The sequence below is a fragment of the Gymnoscopelus braueri genome (genome assembly GCF_963280865.1).
Source record: "Gymnoscopelus braueri genome assembly, chromosome: 19".
Taxonomy (NCBI): domain Eukaryota; kingdom Metazoa; phylum Chordata; class Actinopteri; order Myctophiformes; family Myctophidae; genus Gymnoscopelus; species Gymnoscopelus braueri.
The window spans coordinates 4760622-4772733 of record NC_137621.1 but is presented as its reverse complement, the minus strand read 5'-3'; the positions used below and the strand labels follow the sequence as shown (position 1 = coordinate 4772733).

Sequence of the window (12112 nt, the reverse complement as noted above, 5' to 3'; positions counted from 1 at the left end):
GACGGTTTTAAATAACTCTCGTAAATCTATCTATAAATGTGCCAGCCTGGCTCCAGCTCCCTGAGTCGCCATAGCCTCGCATTCAGGGTTCTTCTGGTGACGCTGTAGAAAGGCGGGGTTTTCTCGGTTGAAAATCTAACCGGCCCAATGGGGATGATGGGGATGATCCAAAATGAACCAATCGCCAAAGAGTCTCACTTTGGCCACGCCCCCCATCTCAGAAAACGGCTGCACTGAGAGGGGCTTTCAGACTGAATAATGGAGTGAAACGAAATGAGAATTCAGGCCGAGTGTCAGGCTATACGTCTACAGTATGTGTGTCTGTCTCTCTGTGTCTCCCGCATACCTCAAGACAGTGTTGATGTTGATAGCAAATTTTGATTTAGTCATAGAGTTTTGAATAAAATTCCATTTCGTTTTTGTCATATTTTAGTCATCTGACATGTTTTACTGTTAGTCTAGTTTTAGTCGACTAATTATCATAAGATTATAGTCGACTAAATGTACAGTTGATTTAGTCGACTAAAATGTATTCTGGCGGTGCCTTGATGGCGTCGTAATGGCTGATTTTACACTTGGTTGCATGCTGACAATAGCCGATCTACAAGCTCACAACGCGGCGCAACACGTTGTGAGCTAGTAGATATTAGCTTGTAGATCTGCTATTTTCAGAGCGCAACACCCGAGCGCAACCAAACATAACATGACTTGTCCTTTAATTCTACTGGATCTCTTCTCCACTAGATCCCTCACTAACATTTTAGTCTAGTTTTTATTCGTTGATGAAATTATCAATATATTTAGTCTTAGTTGTAGTCATCATAGCTTAGTTTTTATTTAGTTTTTGTCATTGAAAAAAACAAAGGTAGTGGACGAATATTTTTCGTCATAGTTTTAGTCGACAAAATCAACACTGCCTCAAGAACCGTCTGCGGTTGTCCAAAATCCACACATCTCTGTATCTGTCTGTCTGTCTGTCTGTCTGTCTGTCTGTCTGTCTTTCTGTGTCCTTTCTATACCCATATGATCCCTGACGCCATCAATACAAGTGCATACTGTACTAAACCCTTGTCCATGTTCCACAATCAAGCACCCAGCAGGGTATACAGCTGCAATGCTGGCACGGCAACCAGCGTCTTGTTTACATGCCTGCTGGCATAACGATGTCAACACTAACCAGGCCTTTCACAGTCTGTTTGAAGTGGAGAGACTGATGTTGACACACCTAATGTATGACATCAACAACAAGGCATCCTGCCCTGTATTAGGTGATGAATGGAGTAGCCTACCGCTGATTCACCCATTAACACCTGGAAACGCATCTGTGTCATTTTTAGATTTCCTTGGCTATTCAAAAATAGCAGATATACAAGCTCGTAGCGCGGCACCGAGTGCCGCGCTACGAGCTTGTAGATCTGCTATTTCTTTGAAAAATTGTGAAAATGTGTGCACATCTTTGAATATATATATATTTTTTTTAAACTCAAATCTCTGCTTCTGGGGGGGGGGGGGGGAGACAACATATGTTGGCGGCAAAATACATATCATTTTGGGTGGTCCTTGACATGAAAAACGTTTGAGAACCACCGATATTATAGCAACATACATTTAAAAAAAAAAGATAAACTGTTAGGATTTAGAAGACATTTGTAGAATCTCCAGAAGCAAAGATATGAGCTACATGAGTTTAAAATAAATAGCACATCTACAAGCTCATAGCGCAGCACTCGGTGCCCGCACTATGAGCTTGTAGATATGCTATTTTTTTTAAACATCGTAAAAATGTGTAAATATTTATAAGCAAATATTTGTAACTCATATCTGCTATTTTCTGAATAGCCAAATAAATCTTAAAACGACACAGAGATGCTTTCCATGTCTTAATGGATTAAAGTGTATAAGGATACTTTGGAAGAGGTTTTCTCGGCTGAGTAGTTTACCTCGTCGCCCGTGATGCAACTCCAGATATTGGCCCGATGTCTCGCTACGCTGCTCAGATGATTAGAAATTTATATTGATATTCCAAAAAAACACTCTCTCTCCTCGGTTCTCATTGACTTACATTGCACAGGGACAACTTCGGGTCTCAAAGTCACTAATTTGTTTTAGCACATGAACGAACACAAACAAAGCAGATTGGAAGCAGATGTATGAGTCAATGAGGAGAATGTTTTGGAATATCAGTGTTTAATCAGCGGAGCAACGGAGCAAGACATCGAGCCAATATTTGTAGTTTTACATCACGGGCGAGGTAAACGACACGACCCAAACCTCTACCGACGTACGTGTGTCATTGTGCTTTTAAGTTCGACTGTTCTTGTCTGACAGTTTTAAATCAGTGGTTCTCAAACATTTGGCCACAGAACATCTATTTGGCCACAGAACCCCATCTAATAATAACATATCTATGAGCTCACAACTCGACGCATTGTGACACAGCTTGCACATCAGGTATTTTTGAATAGCTGATTGCATGAAATAGAGTTAAACTGGTTCTCAAACTGATGCTACATTTGAGAACCACTTTTTTAAATAACTCTCATACAAACATCACTTGCTATGGTGGAAGCCAATACATTTTACATTGCTGGAGCATGACCCAGTGTGCAGACTTTATTGTTTTTTAGATGTCGACCTCTGTCCTGCACCTGGCACTTTATTGAGTGGATGTGGATATGCTTTCTTGTTTGTGTAAGTGTAATCTCTCAAGAACAGATTCAGAGCTGCGGTACTGCACCTGTCAGGAGGGCCATTCAGAACGTGTGAACGATGGCTTACAAGTGGGCGAGCCTTAGATCAGGATGCAAGCCGCGCTTTACCCAATTAAATGTTGTTCCCACTGGAAACAAACCCAAACTCATTCAACAATGGCGTCCTCGGAGCCGACAACACCGCGGAAAGTTAGTAACATTATAACTTGTTCTTCCATTATTGAAACAGGTGGGCTTATAACCAAAGCCATCCATGTTCCTTGGGAGCAATGTTGTTAGTGGGAATGAAAACATAGGCGCACCACAGGAAGAGAAGGACCAAGCGGGCCAACATCCTGTTATCAACATTCCATTTGGAGGTCCCCCCAGAGTCAAATTCAAAGGAAAAAAAAACAGCAGAGGGGCGCTGTTTTTTTCCTTCTTTTTTTTTTACGATGGGTTCCCATTAAAGGTATCATGACATTCACTTTTACACCACATTCAAAGTCTTTGTCCTGGTCCTTCAAAAGTGTACAAAAAGTTTTAAGTGAAAATTCCATTCCATTGATCCATGGCAGGTGTTTTTCTCTCACATTTCTAAAGCCTTTTCAACTGCAATGAAAAAAGAAATCTTTGCCTGCGGGTGTCGCTGGTGAGGGATTTTGCCTGTCAATCATCGCCTCTGCTCCGCCCCCCCCAAAGGAAAGGATAGGGGAGGGGAGGGGCGAGGAGGAGAGTGGGCGGGATTAATCGACTGTGACCTCACTGTCGAAGGGCCAAGCTCAGATTACTTTTCAGCCTAATTATTCAGAAAACCCCAGACCACAGAAAATCCACTGAATGTTCTAAGTTCAGTTTTTTTGGGTGTAATTGAGGTCATAAAACCCCAAATAAAACATTGAAAATAAAAAAAGTGAAAATGAATGTCATGATACCTTTAATAAAGTTAAGTGTTTTCTGTTCCTACCTGTAGACCAGAGAGTCGTCCTGGCTGCCGTTGTACTGGATCTGGAACATGCGTATCCCCGGGATGTTCCTCTGGAAGTTGAACTTGATGAGCGCCGTGGAGGAGGTGGCCTCGGCGATGACCACGCGCTTCTCGGCCCCGCCCTTCACGTCGCCCGTCACGTTGCTGCCGTTGGCCCCGCCCCCCCGCGTGGAGGTGGAGATGTCCGACGAGCCCGGGTCTGGCTCCTGTGGGACGGAAATTATTATTATTATTATTAGCAGTAGTAGTCATAGCAATTATTAGTACATCGCTGTTGTCAGGCAGAAACCTCTTATCTCCATATTCATAACTTTGTGTTTTTTCGTAAATTAACGCCTTACTTGATCATACTCCAGCGTCACACAAAAAGCATGAAAAGTAGCAGATCCGCAAGCTCAAAAACGAGGCACGAAGCGATGCGTTTCGAGCTTGTAGATCTGCTAGATCTGCTTATTTTTTAAATAAAAAATAAATTAACACCAAAACTAATAAAGACTAACTAAAGAACTTTGTTTTTGAGCGTGTCTTTAAAGGGATAGTTCACACCCAAAATTACTTTTTTTTCTATGGATTAGTCACCCCATGGAGACTTGAATTCATGGATGTTTTTTTGTTGCATTCCTAAGCCAATAATTTGAAGAAAAATATCAATGATTTCAATTCGGGTGACTAATCGATAGAAAAAATATATATTTTTGGGGTGAACTATAATGCCCTACTTGATCATGCTACAGCATCACACAAAAGCATCAAAAGTTATTTTGCTATTTTTGAATTTGAATCCTGAAAAGTAAAAGTTTGACATAAGGTTTCCACCCGACAGAGACATTAACCTATTAACACCAGGAGAGCATCTGTCATAATAGATTTTAACCACTTTAACAATTATCTTATACTTTAGCTCAGGGGTCCGGGACCCCTAGGGGATCCTCAGAGTTACTACAGGGGGTCCACCAAATCTTTGTGATATAATTGTTTCTTTTTTTTTACATGAACCACTTGAACCCTAGCATCCCTTTTCTAAAGAGAACTTTAGCCAACAATAGCAGATCTACAAGCTCACAACGCCTCGCGCTGTGAGGCGTTGTGAGCTTGTAGATCTGCTATTTTTGGCAAAGAGTTATAGGTGTAGCGGGAAAAAAGAGCAGCAAAAGTTTATCTGAAACACAATTTTATACAATATAGAGGAGGTCCCTGCTTCATCTCGCTCTCAGCTAGGGGGTCCTTTAATCATGAAAATGTTTGCAAATCTGTGATGATGATGTATTTGGCCACGGACCCCCATCTCAAAATATGTTGTTCCAGGGACCCCCAGAAGCAAAGGTTTGAGTTAAAAATGTTGGCTTTAAAAAATTATATATATATATATATATATATATATATATATATATATACAACACTGATGATACGTCCCAGGTGCATCCATGTGATGTTTTTCGTTATAGTTATTCTATTTATAGTGGCTCATAGGAATTTATAGACTACGTGACAACCAGGAATAGATTGGTGACCACCGGAGAGACGGGTGACAGCCGGAATGTAGACGGCATCCGGGAGCAGTTTGGGTTGGCGCCCCAGTCTGTGTCTTCCGTGAGGAAGAAGCCCAACAAATCCACGGTGAGGCCTTTGGGAGGACCATTCAAGTAAGACGCAAGGGAGCCTGCAGTACCACCAGCCTGCAGTACCACCAATGTGATGGTGTCACGGGCCAAGACACCATCACACCAGAATTAAATGTTTGGAGCAGGGGAGTCTGGTGCAACGCTCAGGTCCTGGACCTGGTGAGACGAAGGAGGAGCCCGGCCAGGAGACAACCCACAGAGCCTAGTCCCTCCACGTGCCAGAGCCTCCCCGAGTCCCGGCAGAGTATTTCCGGAGAAGCGGACTGAGTGGCCCTGTCTTGCCCTATAGGACTGACCGTGGGTAGCTACTGGGACGTAAGTCGGGGCCTGATCAACCCTGGCTGGGTCACCTGGGTGAGGGTGTATGTTGCGAGACCCGAAACATCCTATGACCCCAGGCTACAACACTGATGATACGTCCCAGGTGCATCCATGTGATGTTTTTCGTTATATATATATATATATATATATATATATATATATATATATATATATATATATATACATTTATATATATATTATATAATGGTTAAAGTGGTTACACAGAAGCGTTACCGGTTTTAATGGGTTAAAAAACTAAAATAATTAAAACTAACACTAAAACGAACTAAAGGAGGTTTGTTTTTGACAGTGCCTTTAACATAAATCCCACAGTAATAAAAATGTGTGTGTGACCTGGATGCTGTTGGTGTTGTTGGAGATGTGGGGCAGCTTGATGATGAGCAGGTCCACGGTCTGGTGGGCTTCTCCTGCCGGGTTGGAGGAGATGCAGGTGAAGGAGCCCGTGTCCTTCACGGTGCTGATGAGGATGTCCAGCGTCCCGTTGCCGTACACCAGCGTCCGGGACGAGTTGGACACCAGCTTGCCCTCCGGGGAGATCCAGTGGATGGCCGGCTCGGGGTCGCCTCTCGCCTTGCACCTTTTGGGGAAGGAGGGGCAGGAAATAAAATATGATTGGCTGTAACAACGTGAACCTTAGCCTCTCTAGTCTGGGTAGGACCTTTGGCAAAAAATGCAGATCTACAAGCTCACAACGTGTTGCATTGCAACACGTTGTGAGCTTGTAGATTGGCTATTTTCGGTGAAGAGAATTGGTGTAGAGGGGCACTCCTATCCGGTCAATGACATAGTATATTAGTCCATGAGCGAGAGCCCCAAAATGGAGCCAGATATTGAATATTCCCTCGTTAAAAACCTCTGACTCCAACATCTTAACAAAATGAAATAAGTATGTTGACTCTGGCTTTGTCCAATGTTCCAATGTTGATTCTGGAAAGTTATGCAAATTCGGGCATATTTTCTTAATGCCTAATTTGCATATTTAAATATACAATTTCAGAAAACTTGTAATACGATAAATCATTGTCTTCATGTAAGTAATCAACTGGGGAAGTTTCATTATGATGAACATTTTGTACATTTTTTTCACCTGTCATGTACGTATGGGGAAAATAACAAAATGTTTGATAAATATGCGAAAGCTGCTCCTGTGGAAAGGTTATCATATCTTTATTTACTTATATTGATCCTATAAACAATTTAATATAGGTATGGTTTTGCCCACTCTTTCGATAATGAAATCTTGTCTGGCTCATGGACTATATATAGGGTAGTATTTGACAGTGGAAGTACAGGAAGTACCGCCCAAGGAAGATACAGTACGTTGTGGGTACATTCCCTGGCCCGACCGTGTCGGTATTGGGGGTACTAGACACAACATAAGTACCCGCCCAAAAGATACTTTCTACCATAGTTCTTATTTTTTTTTGCTTTTTACCACTTTTTCTCCCCAGTTTAGTCATTATGCCAGTGAATTCCTCCCCAAACACATGTCAGTGTGTTCTGCTGTTATATCCTACGGACTAAATGCCAGAGAGGAGCCTCCACCGAGAGGACATAGAGCCTTTGTCCTACTCCAGTGGTTTTCAACCTTTTTCATGCCAAGGACCCCTAAATTGATACACATTTGGCCGCAGACCCCCATTTGAAAATGTTTTGTGCCAGGGACCCCCAGAAGCAAAGATATATCAGTAAATTTTTGCTTAAAAAAATATAAATATTCAAAGATATGGACACTTTTTCAAAGGTTTAAAAAAAATAGCAGATCTGCTATTTTTGAATAGCCAAAGCTAAGTGGTTTTAAAAATGTTAACTAATTTAACTAATGTGACTCTATGTTAACTAATTTCTCTGGGGACCCCCTGGTACTCCCTCAAGGACCACTGGTGGTCCCCGGACCACCGGTTGAAAACCACTGTCCTTCTCCCAACACTCCCTGCTGACAGGTTCCACCCCCAGCCCGTAGGAGTACAGTATGTGTAGTGAGACATATCACCTTCCCTCCCGGCTTTACACGTCCCCGAACGCGGGCCAATTGTGTTCGTACAGAGTCTATACGAACACAATTTGACCGTGTTCGCGTCTATAGACGCTCGACAAAGTCGGATGCACCACACAGTGGATTCAAACCCCCCCCATACTCCGCGGTGGTGGGCAGACACTCTTCTGGTTCTAACCTGGTTCTTTGTGAATGAGGTTTAGTGTATAAGCAATCTGGGAACCCATCGCCAAATAAAAAGGAAAAACAGCACCCTCTGCTGTTTTTTACTCTTTCATTTGGCTCTGGGGGAGCTAAATGGAGCACCAGTGCGCAAGGAAACCGGGGTTTTGGTGTGCCTTCAGCCTTTCACTTCCGGTGGTGCGACTATGTTTTCATTCCCACGAACAATATTTCTACACGGAACACTAACACCACTTCTCCCAGAGAACATGGATCGTTTTGGTTATAAGCCCACTTGTTTCTATGATGAAAGAGCAAGTTAAAATGTGAATACCTTTCCGTGGTTTTGTCTGCTCCGAGGACGCTATTGTTAAATGAGTTTCGGTTTGTTTCTAATGGGGAAAGAACGGCACACACGTAAATCCCGCACACTACATTTGATTGGGTAAAGCGCGGCCTGCTTCCTGATCTGATGGCACGCCCACTTGTAGCCAATGCGCACGGGTTGTCAACACGGCTACCGGCAGATTCAAGCGCAGCGATGGATCTGTTCTTGAGAGATTAGGTTCTTTGTGAATGAGGTTTAGTGTTTAAGTGGTTCAGTGTGGAGACAGAGCTGAGCTGTGTGTCAGTCATGCTGTCAGAACATCCACCACATCACTTTCACTTTAACTGACTGACTCTGACTTGACACAATTCAACCTTATAGTGTCACAGCAGCCGTACGCTATCATTAGATAGATGTCTTATCTAATGTCTGTCTGGGGGGCCCGGCTGAGTGGTTGAGGGCCGCCCCGACACTTTCGGGCAGAAACCTCTTATCTCCACATTGTAATACATTAACGCCCTACTTGATCATACTACAGTGCAGTGGTGTAAAGTAACTGTAATGTTCTCAAGTACTGTACTTTATTTTCCTTACTGGAGTATTTCCAATGGTATGTACTTTTACTTCTACTCCACTACATCTCAGAGGAAGATATTATACTTTTACTCCACTACATTTTATTTGAAAACTTTAGTTACTAGTTACTTTGTAGATATAAATGATTATATTATAAAACACACATTAACCACTTAAGCCATATTTTATACCTAGGCTATTGGAAAATAGCCGATCTACAAGCTCACAACGCGTCGCGATGCGACACGTTGTGAGCTTGTAGATCTGCTATTTTCAAATTTGTTTTAGTACTTTTACTTCTGGTACTTTAAGCATATATTGATACCAATACTTGTGTACTTTTCAAGTAACATTTTGAACACAGGCCTTTTACTTGTAACAGAGTATTGTTATATTGTGGTATTGCTACTTGTTACTTAAGCAAAATATCTGAGTACTTCTTCCACCACTGCTACAGCGTCACACAAAAGCATCAGAAGCTATTAGCTAAAAGCTAATAGCTAAAGTAGCTAAGTAGCTAATAGCTAAAGTAGCAGATCTACAAGCTCGAAACGTGGCACGAAGCATCACGTTTCGAGCTTGCAGATCTGCTACTTTAGCTATATATTTTTTTTATCCTGAAAAGCTTTGGACATATTATGAGGTTTCCACCCGACAGAGATGACATTATGTCTGTGTGACAGACTAGCTGTAAGAATCAAATCTCAAAGCACTGCTTGTGCCCATTAACACTAAGAGATGACAGATATAGTCATTGTCTTCAGGCCTGCAGTCACAAACCATTTAATCCAGCATTTAGGAACAAAAGAACAGACATTTCAGAGTCATAATATTGATCAGTCTAACGCTGATTAAAGCTTGACAGTGTAATTATTAACGTACTGTGTGTTCTCTGTAAATGCTGGATCAGGCATGTTTGTACTGTGTAAGACATTTAGCTGTCATTTAGAGTGCATTTCCATGTTTTTAATGTTTAATAGAAATGCATCTGTGTAATTTTAAGATTTCTTTGGCTATTCAAAAAAGAGCAGAGCTACAAGCTCATTGCGTGGCACCGAGTGCCGCGCAATGAGCTTGTAGCTCTGCTAAAAAAAAATTAAATCGGGAAAATGTGTGCAAATCTTTGAAAAAAAAAGACATTTGTAGACATTTGTTTTGAGTGCAGCCTCTCCTGTTCATATTTCTAGATTCTAAGAATAAGATTGTTCATGAGGTCAATTATAAAATGTGCCAGACAGGAAGGCTTTGTTTTGTCAATGTGACCCTCATGTCCTCACACAGTGCTCTGGTCCTCTGGGCCAGAATAGAACAACACACTAATACATAGAACATACAGAACAGAACAAACCGTGAGAGGAGAGGAGAGGAGAGGAGAGGAGAGGAGAGGTGGTTCTCTAAGTGGGGTCTGGGGACCCCCAGGGGGTCCATCAAGGGGGTTCCCAGAAAATAAATGATTAATAGTTAGGAAACAAATGGACCCTTACGCGTTTGTAACTCTGAGAGTGTACAAATGGAACCAAACGGACCCGCTACGGTCCTTTTGACCATAAAACAACATGTTCTGTGATTGTATTGTCTCCGCCAGGCCGAAGGCATGGTGGAGAGTATGTTTTACCCTCTGTCCGTCCGTGTGTGTGTCCGTCCGCTCACAGCTAACATTGGTCAAGCTTCACGTGACATCACAATATGTAATATAAATAGGTAAGACAGGATTAATCAGGAACAGTACTTTCTTTTACCACCTCGCCTGGCGGAGACCTGTACGTGCTCCGAGGAGCACATTTTCTAGTTTTATATTGAATTTATGATATACTATATTTAATAAATACCCTTGTTTTGCCGTTTTCAAAAAAGTGTTTTCACACTATCAAACGTTTTATGGTCATGATTCACCCTGGATGGCTTGATTCTAGGCTTAAAATGATTGATATAAATATTTTTGGAAATGTCAATGGGAAAAATGCATTGACTATTTTGGAGTGGAACCAGAAAATGGCCGCCACTGCTATGCCCTATAAAAGAATAAAGGGGGTCCTTGACAACCTCTGGAACAAGCAGAACACTCACTTGAGGGCGACTCTCTGGCCCTCCAGGACCCTCATCTCGTGGGAGTATCTGGTGATGAGGGGGGGCTCGCACAGGAACTCCTCCTCGGGGATGGACCAGAAGTAGCGTCCGGACAGCGGCTGAGGGGAGGCGCACGTCTCCAGGTCGTCCTCCCCGGCTCAGCCGCCGCAGCCACAGCAGCTCACAGTTACAGTGCAGGGGGTTCCCGCCGAACGACAGGGCGAAGGACGTGGGCGTCATCACTCCTGACGTGGCCAGGACCTACAGGGAGGAACACACCGTGATAAGTCCATTAAGACCTGGAACGCATCCGTGTCACGTTTTGATTTGAGCTAAAGAGCATTATTTTACACGTTGGCTATTCAAAAATAGCAGATCTACAAGCTCATAGCGCGGCACCGAGTGCCGCGCTATGAGCTTGTAGATCTGCTATTTTTGAAAATCGTGAAAATGTGTGCAAATCTTTGAATATGTATTGTTTTCAAGCAAACATTCTTTACTCAAATCTGTGCTTCTGGGGGGTCCCTGGAACAAAATATCTTAGATGGGGGTCCGTGGCCAAATACATATAATTTTGGGGGTTTTGACATGAAAAAGTTTGAGCACCACTGATATAGAAACATACGTTTTTTTTTTCAGAATACTGTTGGGAATTAGAAGACATTTGTAGAATCGGCTTGGGTTAGTATGGTTAAACCTGGTTATTATGGTTAAAAGGTTTAACTCTATGGTTAAACCTGGTTATTATGGTTAAAAGGTTTAACTCTATGGTTAAACCTGGTTATTATGGTTAAAACGTTTAACTCTATGGTTAAACCTGGTTATTATGGTTAAAAGGTTTAACTCTATGGTTAAACCTGGTTATTATGGTTAAAACGTTTAACTCTATGGTTAAACCTGGTTATTATGGTTAAAAGGTTACCACCACCAGGTACTGGTGTAGTTTTAATCCAGCTGCTGTCAGGATGCTGAATGAGGCATAAGCCTTGCTCAGCAGCCTGACAGCAGGCGGTGCAAAACCTTTCTGGCTCTTCCTGAACACACCTGTGGATTATACCAGGGACAATGACTTGGACTTAGCTCCCCCTCGGACACACCTGTGGACTACACCAGGTACAAATGACTTTTTTGCTGCACTCCCTCATGGAGCTACTTGCGGATTATACTAGGGTCAGTCCACCCTAGGTGGACACGCACTGACCTTTTGCACCTTAATCCCATGTATAACGCACTGACTTTTTTGTCTTTTTTATTGTGCTTTTTTTTTCTCTAAGCACCTTAACGTCCATATGTATATCATGCACAGTATAAGTATAACATGCACAGTATACATACATTGCT

General features: G+C 42.4%; 1 pseudogene across 1 annotated transcript in view; it reads right to left on the bottom strand.

Moving 5' to 3' along the window:
- LOC308074163 (leucine-rich repeat and fibronectin type-III domain-containing protein 5-like) overlaps nt 1–12112 on the bottom strand; it is a 74786-nt pseudogene that overhangs the window by 44842 nt on the left and 17832 nt on the right. The window contains exons 5-7 of the transcript in view: nt 10772–11032; nt 5976–6219; nt 3658–3884 (exon numbers count right to left, since the gene is read on the bottom strand). The product of the transcript in view is annotated as a leucine-rich repeat and fibronectin type-III domain-containing protein 5-like (transcript). The remainder of the gene's footprint in view (nt 1–3657; nt 3885–5975; nt 6220–10771; nt 11033–12112) is intronic.